A 12,802-nucleotide genomic window follows, 5' to 3' on the forward strand; every position below is an offset into this window, starting at 1 on the left:
TGCACTGGGTAGCCACGCCAAGACCCTAGATGTATCAGCTACCTGTTGCTGCGTAACAAATTACCCCAAAACCTAGCAGCTAAAACAGTAATGAACATTTGTCATGCCATATGGTTTCACAGGATCAGGAATCCAGGGACAGCGTGGCTGGGTGTCTCCTGCTTGGGGTTTCTCACAAGGGTATGGTCAGGTTATCATTGGGCCTACAGTGTCACAGGGCTCGGCAGGGGGCCCCTGGAGGAGCTACTTTCAGGGCAGTTGGCCCATGATCCTGGGGGCTGGAGGCCTTGGTCCTCCACCTCATGGGCCCCTCCTCAGCGGCTGCTCCTTCTGGAGCGAGCGGCCTGGAGCAGGTGGGAGTAGCTGCACCTTTTAGGACATAACCTCGAAAGTCTTGCTCATGCTTCTGCTGTGTTCTCTTGGTCACACCGACCAGCGTTGACAATGTTGTATGGGGTAGACTGAGCCAGGGGGAGCAGACCAGGAGGCAGGAACCCTGAGGCTGCTGTGGAGACTGGCTGCCCTCTTAGGCATCCCTTTCCTTGCCTGTGAAACAGGGCAATTGTAGTCTTGGCCCCAATGGCAGCAGCAAGGATGAGCGAGGGCCCCCCAGGAGTTAAGCATCTGGGGCCTGCCTGGCCCAGAGCACCCCCAGCAGGCAGGAGCTCTCATCCCCTCTCTGGGGCCCTGGCCTGGGTGGTCCCAGCTTGCTGCAGGTCCTGCCTGCCTTGATCTTGGTGCAAAACAAGGCCAGCCTTTTCTCCTAGAGTTCTGGGGCCCTGCACCCTCTCTGAGGAAAGGCAGACCCCATTTGGAAATTCGGCCTGGACCATTGTCAGAGCCCGGAGAGATCAGTGCTGCCCTGATTACCAGCCCTAGGCCAGGGAGGAGGCTCCCCAGGGCTGCTGCGCCCTGCCCAAGGCACCCGAGAGTAAATAAGTCCCCGGGAGGGAAACGGGGCCTTGGAAGGTTGCATGTAGGTAGCGTGTGATACCCAGGTGCCACCCCTGGAGTTCCTGTCCCTGGAGGGGCACCAGTCCACCAGCTGTGTCAGAGCATGGCCCCTTCCTGTCACGGAGGCTCATGGCTACCCCCCCCCCCCCCCGCATGCCTCGCAGTGGCGCCAGGACTTTCCCGGAAAGCCTCCCCCTCCCGTCCCAGGCAGGGCGCCTTGGGTGGGAGGCCTTGCACCCAACTCCTTGGCAGCCCAGCCCACTGGGATTGGGTCAGGACCCGGCTCATGGCCCAGGTGCCTGCCCCAGACTTCATGTTAGAAAGAGTGGTTCTCACTCCACCTCCACGATGAGGGGCACCTGCCTGGGGGGCCCACAAGGAGGACAGCAATGCTGGGAGGTGGGGAGACAAAGTCCTCTCCACCCCTTGAACCAGCCGTACTTGAAGCCCATTCCCCCCAACCTCAGTTACACTGAGGGGTCAGCAAGCTTTCTCTGCAAAGAGCCAGAGAGTAAATATTTTCTGCTTTGTGGACCAGGCGGTCTCTTTTGCAACCACCCAACCCATTGTAGCATGAGAGCAGCCACAGACAGCGTGAAGTCACTTGGATGGAGCCGTGTACCAATAAAACTTTATTTATAAAAACAGGCAGTGGGAAGGTGCACGGGTGGTTCACTGGTAGAATGCGGGACACCCAGGTTCGATTCCCAGACTATGCACCACCCCCACCCCCCAAAAAAGAAGAAAAACAGGCCGTGGGCCAGATCTGGCCTGTGGGCCATGGTTTCCCAGTTCCTGAGTTTTGTTAAAAAAAAAAAAATGCACCACTAACCCACTCCGTCATTTTTGTTTTTTGTAAAGCAGCGAGTTGGGGTTCTAGCTCAACAAAAACTGGGAATACCCCTTTTCCAGGCATCAGTTTCCCCTCCAGAGAAGAGAGGAGGGACAGGCCTGCAGGCTTGCTGGGTGCTCAGCCCCTAGTCCCAGTCTGCCAGGGAGCTTGCTGATCTCTTAACTTCCTCCTGAGGTTTTCTGTGGCGGCGGGCCTCCCTAAAGTACAGCTCCTCCAGGCAGCCCTCTGGGGTTTCTCTCTCAACTGATACTAAGCCTGTGGAGGAAAACCAGGGAGACACCATGGGGAGCTGTGGTGAACCCAACCTACCCTACTGGCTGGAGGGAGAGGTGCTGGAAGCAGGAGAGGGCAGCACCAGGTCTCCTAGGGTGGGGAGTTTGGGGGCATTTGCCAGGCAAAGAGGAGGTGGGGGTGCAGGTGGCAGAAGCAGCAGGCCCTATGCCCAATAGAGGACCCCGAGAGAAGACCTTCAGGCTAGAGTATGGGATGCCAGAAGGCGGGGTGGTGCTAGAGGGACTGAAGGGATTGGCAGGGATCAGGGCAGCTAACCTTTAACCCCAGGAGCCTTGAGAAGCCCTTGAAGCTTTGCAACTAGGTAGGTGACATGGGTGGGCTTTTTGTTTGGAAAATGCCGTGTGGTTATGGCCTGGGAACAACTGAGGGTGGGTGGGTGCCAAGATGAGCTCTTCCCTGCCACCCCTAGCCTCTGGCCCTGTGGAGCATGGGTCTTGGGGAAGGTGACTCTTGGCTGAGGGTCGCCTGGGAGCCTGATGCTGCTGGAGGTGGGGGGCAGGGGCCTGGGGATGGAGGGGGCAAAAGGGGCGGGGGCCTGTAGGTGGAGGGGTCAAGGGGTGGGAGCCTGGGGGTGGAGGGGGACAAGGGATGGGAGTGTGGGAAGTTCGAGATCTGGGGTGGGACCCAGGGCCGGTGGGTAGGGTGCAGTTGGAGCTGGCAGTCCTGCTGGGTGCTGGGCAGTGCAGCCACTCCCCAGGCCCTGCGTCCGTGCCCGGGAAGGAGGTGAGCAGTGGTGCCCTGCGCCCCCCTACCGCACCCCCCCCCCCATGGTGGGTGAGCTGAGCCGAGCACTTGCTGTGTACCAGGGCCCGGCAGAAGTCGCAGTGTGTTGAAGGTGGCACAGATGGGCCCATCTGTGTCCAGAGCTGAGCAAAATGTGGGCCAAGAAACATGATACCAGCGGCAGCCCATGGACTGGGCTGTACAGGGCCTAGGAGCCAGCCCGGATGGGCTCGGACAGAACTGGGAGTGGCTGCAGAGGTAACTGGGACCACTGAGAGTCCACGTGGCCTGTGGTGTCTGCCCCACCTGGGGCCGGCCTCCAGCCTTCCTTGCCATCCAGCTATCCCTGCCTGAGAGCTCTCTAAGGGCAGCCGGCGCCCTGCCCAGCCCGCATGCCCTGGAAGTGGGCCAGCCAAAGCAGACTGAGCGGCCAGCGTGGAGCGTCTGTCCGCGGAGCGCCTCCCTGCACATGCCGTGTCCCAGGCTGAGGGGCAGCAGGCCAGCCCTGTCCCCCAGGGAGACCTGGGTATGGACACCCCTTGCCGCGTGCATCACAGTAGACAAGGCTGCTATGCACAACAGCGTTAGCCCTTCGTTCCTTCCCTGGCTCCTGTTTTCGTGTCCAGCTCCTCAGTCCCTCTTTGGCTACCTGAGGCCATTACGATTTTTTTTTCCATGATTTACTTCCAAGGCCCTCCAGTTTTGTCTCACTTCTGTGTCTTTGTCTGAAATTGATTTACGTGGCCTGAGGGAGGCATCCAGATTTTTCTCTCCCCCTCCCCTGCACAGATAACTACTTGTCACATGTCACTTTGCCCCAGATCTCAGTACCCCTTTGTCACATGTCACATCATCGGAAAAGTCACCAGATTTAGGAGGAAGTTGCTGTCCTGGGCCCTGCAACCATCAGGTGTGCTGTGCTTTGCGTGCAGACCAACCTAGCCAGACTCCACACTCTGCAGCTGGCATCCACGCACAGAGATGCTTCTGGAGCAGAAGGAAGATGCTAGAAAAGGGACCCAAGGAGTACAGGGGGGCATCATTTCATCACGCTCTGTGATGTGAAGTCAGATGCTCCTAGGAGATGCCGACTGGAAATAGCTCTGGGAGGGATATGATACGGGCGCATGAGGGCAGCCACCTGGGCACAGAGGAGAGACACATTTTCTATCAGATACTCTGTGCTGCTTTTTTTTTGGGTGGGGGGGTGAAGCTGTGTGGTGTGGGTCACATTTCATTCTTTTTTCCATGTGAGTATCCCCTTTTTGCAGCACCATTTGTTGAATTTTTTGTTTGGTTGGTTTTCATTTGATTTACTTGCTTGTTTGTTTTTTGGGAAGTGCCTGGGCCAGGAATCGAACCCAGGTCTTCCACATGGCAGGTAAGAATTCTACCACTGAACTACCCTCGCACCCCAGTGCTGCTTTTGCTATATTCCGCCTGTGCCTCGTGACCATCCCCAAGCCAGATTGGAGCTGGGGATGATGAGTGCAATAAAGTAAGGGAGATGACGCTGAGGATGGCAGTAGGTGATACCTGGGGACTGCTTTTCATGTGCTGGGCACGGTCCCACGAGCCCTGTAGGAGTGCCCTCTCATAATCCTCACCACTCCCCTATGAGGTTGGAGCCTGTTTGGCAGATGAGGAAACTGAGGTCCAGGGAGGCCAAGGCTGGCCTAGATATTGCCGCTTGTGAGCTGCAATGAGAGGAGACCCCATCCTATTTCTCAGCACTCAGAGCCCTGAGCAGTTGCTTGGGGGGTGTACCGCAAATCTGACTCTGAGCTTCCTAGTGGCCAGAATCTAGAGGGAAATAGGACTGGGGACAGCTTGGTAGTGAAAAAAGTAGATGCCATTTCTTGGTGCTGAGGCCACCAGAAACATCCATTGGAGGCCTCCATACCACACACCTCTGATACTTCCTGACAGCATGGGTTGTTAGCACGGGTACTTACTAAGAAGGAGCTGGCCCTCCATTTGCCCCTGCTCTGGGGCACCGGGGAGACAGACCAGCATTTTCTGGAGGCCAGGGCAGTATGGCAACCACAGTTGGCTCTCCATCCTTGGCCCTGCGGCCTCCCCTCTTGAGCCTGGTTTGATCTGCAAAATGGGCATTGGAGCGCCCGTCCTGCGTGAGGGCCAGGGAAGGCCACCTGCCAGGTTTTTTTCAAGTCCAGGCCAGAGTCAACTGTTGCTGCCTATACAATTGCCCCAACCTGCTGTGCCTTGAGTTGTGCCTTGGTTTCCCCAGCTATAAAGTGGGGTCCCATGATGGCTACCTCGTGGGTCAGGGACGTGGCTGGTGTAGCGTCCGCAGGGTGGAAGTGTGCCTGTGCTTTAACTTTTTATTCTGTAGAACTTCAGAAGACAAAAGGAGATACTCTGGGCCCTCAGGGATGTGGAGCCGCTCCCTGGCCTCTACCCACTCGATGCCAGACGCCTTTCCACCCCCACTGATGGCCATCAGAAATGTCACAGGTATCTCTAGGTGTCCTGTGGGGTCAGACACGCGCTGCCCCCAGGGGGACCCTTGCAGCCCCCCATCATGGACGCCTACCCTGGCCTCTACTGACTCTCCTCTGGCCCTTTTCAGAAAAAAATTGCTGACCCCTGGTGTAAGGGAGAACCAAAAGATTTGTTGAACCTATCTAGTGATGTGTGGGAGTCTTTTATGTTATTGTGTGCTTTTCCTGGGTCCTTGACATCTTTTATGGTTAAAAATTGTATTTAGAAAGAGAGCTTGTCCTCTCCAGAACATTCTATCCCCAACCCATGGCCCTGCACCCAGGAAATGCTCACTGAATTTGGTTAGAATGGATGAATGAATGGAATATTGTTTGAGAGATTGGTTACTGGGAAAGAAATTATAATTCCTTACCTGACACCAGTCACCCTTCCCTGTGACTTGAAGGGATGAGTGCAAATTTGTAAGAGAAAAAATATATCAAAGAGGCAGAGAATGGTTTCTTTTGATCTCAAAACAATTTTCTCAGGCTTGCCCTTTATTTTGAAATTCTGGACCATTGCCCAACTCCTCCCACCACGGAGCCCAGCAGGATACCCCGGCAGCCCTGAGGTGGCTGACAGGTAGGATACAGAGAGTTGCCCAGTCGTAACTTGGCAGGATTGCCTCTTGGGCAGCAGGGTGAGCCATCTCAGGAATCGGCCTTAGAGATGGTGTTCCCGTGTGGGCTGAGGGTCAGGAGGATGGGATCTAACCACGTCCTACTTTGAGCCTAGGCAGTATTTCCCACACTATTTCTTCATTTGTTGACAGAAAATATTGAACACCTACTACGTGCCAAGCATGGCTACAGGTGTCTCTTGTCATCTCCATGCAGCCATCTCCCACGCGTGCCCATCCCTGAGTTTTTAGCCACATCCAGGCATTCCACTGGCACCTTGGACTGTTCTCAGCACAAATGGCTGAGCCCCCTCTCCTCCTGGGTCTCTCTCGGTGACAGACTCACTGTGTGCCTGAATCGCAGTCCTGGTTTGCTTCTGCCCAGCTCTCCCCTCCCATAGCTCAGCACTACCATGCCTCAACCATTCTTCCTTATAGATCTTTCCCAAATCCATCCCCTCCTCTGATCCCAGCCTTGCCTGCTCCACCTCCTCTCATCCAGTAGTTATTGAGCTCCTGCTGTATGCCAGGCCCATGGGCTAGGTCATGAGGATACAGCTGAGAATGAGAGCAGTACAGCTCTCTACTCTCATGAAAAGGAGCAAGACAGTGAACTATTTCAGACACGGAAATATACTGTGAGGAAAGTAAGACAGAGATGGGTAGAGGTACCAGGGAGGGGAGGAAAGAGGCTGCTTTAGTTGGGTGGCCAGGAAACTCTCTCCAAAGGGGTGACAATCAAGCTGAGACCCAAATGGTGGAAGACAAGACGGGAGCCAGCAGAAATCTCAGGACAGTACAGCCAGGAATGGGAACAGCAAATGCAAAGGCCCTGAGATAGGAACATACCTTCTGTGAGGTGTAATGAGAGACTGTGCTTAAAGCCAATGGCTTTACATTCCCTCTTGTGCATGTAGTTATCAGAATCCCTGAGCAGAATCTGCTCAGAAGATGCTTTCATCAAAACTTGAAAATACTTGCCATCTAAGGTTGAAATTCAGCTTCTAACCTGGGGTAAAAATTTTATTAAGAAATTTTGGATGTACTGAAAATATTGGACAGTGAACACCCAGTTCTCACTACCTGGAGAGTTGATATTTTGCAATATTTACTTTATCCCAACCATCCATCCTTTCCACCCATCCCTCCATCTATACTTCCATCCACCCCTCCACCTATCTCTCTGTCCATTTCCCTCTACCCATCTTATTTTTCAGGTACATCTCGAAGTTGCAGGCATCAGTACATTCCATCTGTACATACTTCAACATGTATATCATTAACTAGAGTTCAACTTTTTTTTTTAATTATTAACCACTCTGACCAGCTCTTTTAGAATTCATAGCATTTCCCGTCTTAATACTGGTGGCAAAAGTCTGGGATAAAGCAAAACTATTAAAGTTCCTCATTTCTGCCATTCCATAGTGTTCATCCTGGTTCAGACTCACACCAGGTGTGAACCCCATGGTGGGGGGCAGGACTGACAGATCCCAGAGTTTATCTCCAGCACCCCTGTTAACCAGAGAGGGTTATCTACATTTCACAGGTAAAAATTAACCCATGTATAGAACCAGCTGTATAAGGCACAGAGCAAGAAGTGCGAAGGGCAGGGACCCTTGAATTCCATCCCCTCCTCAGTGCATTTGTGTTATGACCTTGGGTAAGTGGTTGGGATCCGGCCACTGTGCTCCATTCTCTTGAGCTCTAATCAGTGTCATCGTTGGTCAGTTGCTTCTCTTAGATTTCGTTAACACATTTGTCTACTGGTGATTGTTCTATCTTTTCCTTCCCAACTTTCATTCCGCTTTTTTCCTGTCTTATTGCATTGGCCACCACCTCCACTGCAGCCATGCTCTGCCAGCAGTGCTCCTGGTCTTGAGCTTGCCATTATTGTGTTTGCTCTTGGCTTTATACTACCTGTCAGGTTAAGGCAGCTCCTTCATATTTTTTTCTTTTTTCATTTCTTTTTCTCCCTCCATAATGGTTTTTTGGTACATGAAATTCACGTTGGATTTTGTTGAATGCTTTCTGGATTCTGAAATGTGACCATTTGGGTTTTTATCTTTGGCTTTGGGTAAGTTCCTAAATTCCTCCCAGCCTTTATTACCCCAATCTGTCAATAGTGATAATGAAATAAGATGATTAAGTGGTAACTGGCTCAGGTGCTCACCAGCACCCTCTGGTGGTGTGGGGAGAACAGACTGGAGGCAAGGTTAGAGGAAGTCAGAGGCGGCCTTTTACGTAGAGCTCTGCTCACTTTTTAGTACCTCTGATTTTTCTCTGAAAGATTCAGACTTTGAAATTTGGTCCCTCTTAAAATACACACATACAGTTTAGCTAGGGAAAAAACTCTAGGTAAGGCGTTCTAGGAAGCATGCTAGGAATGCCAGGTTTCCAGAAGTCATGGGGTGACCGAGCCCCATGGGGCCATGGCATTGTGCGGTCCCCTGAGTTCATGTCTCTACCTGTCGCTGGTGGGGGTTATTGAGGGCTTTGGCCTCATGTTTACCATCCCTAAAATGGCCTGGGTTGTGAGGGCTCTCAGTAGCCACGTCTGCATCAGTGAGCCTCTCCAAGCCTCAGTTTCCCCATGTATAAATGACATTTTCCATGGCTTCCTCATCAGACTGCTGTGAGATTGTAAGCAGGGAGGCTCGGGCTACTGCAGCCACCTGTCGGAGCAGAGCCCCTTCTAGTGTATTGGCCGAGGGTTCCATGGCAGTTATGATTCTCCAGGGCTGGAACCAGCAGGGCATATGCGCATATATGTACTCAGAGATACACTTAAAGGGTCTTGTCCATTTGGTCCTGGGGCTGGCAAGTCTGAAATCCTTGGGCAGGCCAGCCATTTGGCAATTGCAAGGTAAGGTCGTGGAGTCTGAAGTCATGGGGGCGACCAGGAGGCTGGGGACTCTAGGCAGGGTGGGGGGTCCCTCCTCGGGGCAGGTCCTCTTCTCCTGGAAACCGCAGTTCTTGCTGTCAGGCCCTCCAGCTGCTTGGATAGCCCACCTGCCTCATCGAGAGGACCCTTTTTCCTCCCAAGTCGGCCCACCGTAGATGCTAATCCCTCTGTGGGCATCTCCACGGCTATACCCAGGCTGCAGGGGGCCAAATTCCATGACGCCATAAATAATGACGACAGTGCTTCCCCAGGGGTCAGTGCAGGGGTTCCCTGCAGGGGATCCTGTCCCCCGGGGACACTGGGCCGTGTCCAAAGATACCTGTGTTTGCCGAGACTGGGCCAGGGTACTCCTGGCATTGAGTGGGGAGAGCCCAGGGAGGCAATCAACACCCCTTGGTACCCGGGATGCCCCCATCCCAGAGAATGACCTGGCCTCCAGGTCAGCGTTGATGAGCTCAAGAGGCCTAGGGTGCTGGGTAGGCTTTGGAGAACACCTAGAACTGTTTGCACAGGGGCTTGTAGCTCAGAAGAGGAGAGCGCTAAGGCAGGATGCTCGGTGCCCCTGCCTGGGGTGGCTATGGCCCTGGCTGGTCCACGCGGGCTGAGAGCAGAATCTGGGTCAGCCTTACTGACCTTGTACCTGGCTGATGGTAATTTTGCATTTTCTGAATCGGATCATCAGGAGGGCCTTGCTATTCAAAGTTTTTATTTCCTTTTTCTGATAGCTCACTTTTATTGCATTTCACAAACACAGAATGCAGTGGATTAGGATTAAGAGCTAAAATTGGTCTTTCCCCACCATCTGTGGGGAAGGACACCCCCCCTCCACCTGGTCTCCCATCCTCGCTTTACAAAGGAGGAAACCGAGGTCCCAGCTGCGCACTGCAGCATCACTGGCCGCCTGGGAGTGGAGTCTGGAGAAGGTTCCGCATGGCACACATTATTGGGCAACTCTAAAGGGATTCACTTCCTCGATTTTGTTTTTAAAGAAGTCCGCTTTGTATAATGTTGTACGAGAAAGTATGAGTAGAACCAGCAGTGACTTAAATGTTACCATGGTTGTTTACACCGCTCTCCAGTTCTTCGTGTTAACTTTACTATTTAAACAATAGAAAATAGGGGGCAGTTTAGGAATTGAGAGTGATAAAACCAAACAAACTTTTCCGCCAATATCCTTCTCTGCCTGTATAGCTGTGCTCACAGAGGCGGCTCCTTTCACTTCTCCCCTGTGCAGAAATACAGTTGGATATCAAACCGAACCTGCTCAGAAGCTGAGGGAGACCAGAAGTGATGGGCCCGTACGTGGTGCATGGTCCTACAATCCAGACAGTGGTGCAGCCACCAGCTTGTAATTGTTAGGGACTGCAAGCAAGGCTTTCCCTTGACGTTGAACCAGAAACGACTTCTCATGGTCCTTAGGTTTGTGTAATACATGCAAGAATATATGGATACGGAGGGGGTTCAAGATTTGGTCTCCAGCAGTTACCAAAGCAGTCAGTAGTGACCCAGTCTTAGGGGCTCCATCTCGACAACCTCAGTTTCCCTGTCATTAAGGGTTTCGGTCCTTCATTTCCGTCTTCTCCTGGGTTAAGTTCACCACCCGGTAACTGGAAGAAGGCTCTTCCTAGTTGTAGCAGTAACATGTGGGGCGGCCGGTGCTCCCGCGCGGTCAGCCCTCCTCCTGCAGTCCTCCTCGTCCCGGCTTTATCACACTTCTCCCTCACGCGCTGACATCTGGCGGCAGCAGAGCTGGCTTTCTCATAGACGGCCTCTTTTGTACCAAAAGTATAATTGGCTATAAGGTACAGGTTATGCTGCACTCCAGGGTGAGGAACTTGGTCTCTCAGATGTATTTGTGGCCAAACTGGTTGACCCTCTGGGGCCAGCAGTCTCCGCGTGATTGGGTGGCACCACGGCGTGCTGGTGAGCACGGGCGGTGGCTACGGGCTGAAAATGGGGTTGGCAGAGAAGAGTTTCCCCACACAGGCAGTGATTATCTGCGTTCTGCTCAGCTGCTGCTGCCCCCATTAACATGAGAGTGCAAGAGGTGTCCTCAATTTGCTTTGAGATGGTAGTCGCATACCACTGAATTCACCGTTTTGGAGTATATCTGGAGTATACTTTTTAGTACAGTCATGAGGCTGTGCAGCCATCACCACTGTCTTAACTCTAGAATGTCATCATCGCCCTGAAAAGAAACCCCCCACCCACACCCATGAACGGTCTCACCCTCTCCCACTCCCTGCTCCCCCAGCCCCTGGCTCCATGGATTTACCTGCTCAGGACTTTTAATGCACATGGGGTCACATGGTACGTGGTCCTTTACAACTCTTATTTCAGTGAGCATCATGCTTTCAGGCTTCATCCTTCTTAAAGTGTGAATCACACTTCATTCTTTTTTAGGGCTGAATAACCCGCTGTGTGGGTTTGTGTAATGCTTTTTTAAGTGTAAGAAATCCAAGTTGGATAGAGGCATTCAAAGTTCTAATCCCTCTTCTCCCTGTTCGGAGAAATCCCTGGGACTAGGTCCTTATATTTCTTTTTGGAAACCCTCTCGGTATGTGCATGCAATACGTGTCCCAGTCAGCTATCGCTGTGTAATGAGCTACCCCAAGGCAGCATGGCTTTAAACAGCTACCTTTTTTTTTTTTTTTTTTCTGCATACCAGTTAGTGACACAACTGGGTGGGAAACCCATGATTTTGGCTTCCACACTCACACGTGACACCAGGCTGGCTAGAATAGCAGAGAGCTGCCAGCCTGCCTCCCTTTCCTTGTAGCCCCTCCTGCTGAGAGCTGACCCCTCTCCCCAGCAGCTTGGGATTCCAAGGGGATGGACCCCCAAAGCTGCCAGCCTACTTCATGTGTAGATCCAGAAGCCACATGCTTTCAGCCCTGCCACACTCTCGGGCCAAGCGAGGCACGTGGCTGCAAAGAACTTGTGGTCACCATTAGTGAGTCACAGAATCCTTTCCTGCTGTTTAGCAAAAGAGGTTTTCATAGTGCCTATCCACCCTGGTCCATGGCAGGTCGAACCTAGCTGGGGCCGAGGGTTGATTCCACTCCTGCAAAAGGGCTTCCAGCTTTGCGTTTGCACCCCTGGAATGCTCTGCCTTCCTGCTGGACCTGGCCTCCCAGGTGGGCTCCCTGAATGGCCTCTGGGCCCCATGATCAGAGGCCTTCCTGTTCAGGGAGGCCCTGCTGGGACCAGAGGAGCAGGAAGCCCCAAGAAGCCAATCATTCCAGCACATAGGGAAGTGAGCGTGAGTTTGGCCTCGGCACTGCCTCTCACTGTGTCTGGGTTCAGGTCCTGGCTGCTCTGTTCTTTGTGCCTTCTTACATGCTCTGGGTCTTGGGTCAGCCTGGCCCCCACCCACCAGCCCCATCTGGAGCTGATGAAACAGCACAGAGGTGCTATTGCTGTCCTTTGTGGTGGTGAGGCCTCGAGCAGTGATTGCCTCTTTGAGCCTCAGTTTCCTCCTCCCAAGACCAGTCATGCGTCGACTCTGTACTCAGAGGACTTCTTTGTAACCTGTGAACAGGTTAAAAAACAGACCTGGCTCTCTGCAGGTGGTAGTGCAGGGGATCCACAAATATGTGTCAGGAATTGCTGAGTGCTGGAAAGAAAGAAAAGGCAGGGGAGGAAGGAGGCTGTTTTAGGTAGGCAGTCTGGGAAGGCCTCTCCCAGGGGTGACCTTTGAGCCAGGTCTTAGATGATGTGAGAGAGCAGACCCTACAGGGACTTGCGAAGAGTGTTCCAGACAGGGGCCATGGCTGGTGCAAAGGCCCTGGGGCAGGACCTTCCTGGCGTTTTGGAGGAGCAGCGAGGAGGCCTGTGTGGCTGGAGCAGAAGGAGCGAGGGGGAGCACAGGAGGAGGGGGGTACAGATAAAGGAGAGGCTGGGGGAGATGGCTACATTCCCTCTGGGGTCTTGTGCCTCAGTGCTGGAGCAG

General features: G+C 53.2%; 1 protein-coding gene and 1 pseudogene across 6 annotated transcripts in view; one reads left to right on the forward strand and one right to left on the reverse strand.

The window, feature by feature from the left end:
• PIP5K1C (phosphatidylinositol-4-phosphate 5-kinase type 1 gamma) overlaps window positions 1-12,802 on the forward strand; it is an 81,060-nt gene that overhangs the window by 26,611 nt on the left and 41,647 nt on the right. The gene's annotated exons all lie outside the window — the stretch shown is intronic.
• On the reverse strand, window positions 10,115-10,915 carry LOC143650970 (cleavage and polyadenylation specificity factor subunit 5 pseudogene; annotated as a pseudogene).

Source organism: Tamandua tetradactyla, chromosome 11 (assembly GCF_023851605.1).
Source record: "Tamandua tetradactyla isolate mTamTet1 chromosome 11, mTamTet1.pri, whole genome shotgun sequence".
Taxonomy (NCBI): Eukaryota; Metazoa; Chordata; class Mammalia; order Pilosa; family Myrmecophagidae; genus Tamandua; species Tamandua tetradactyla.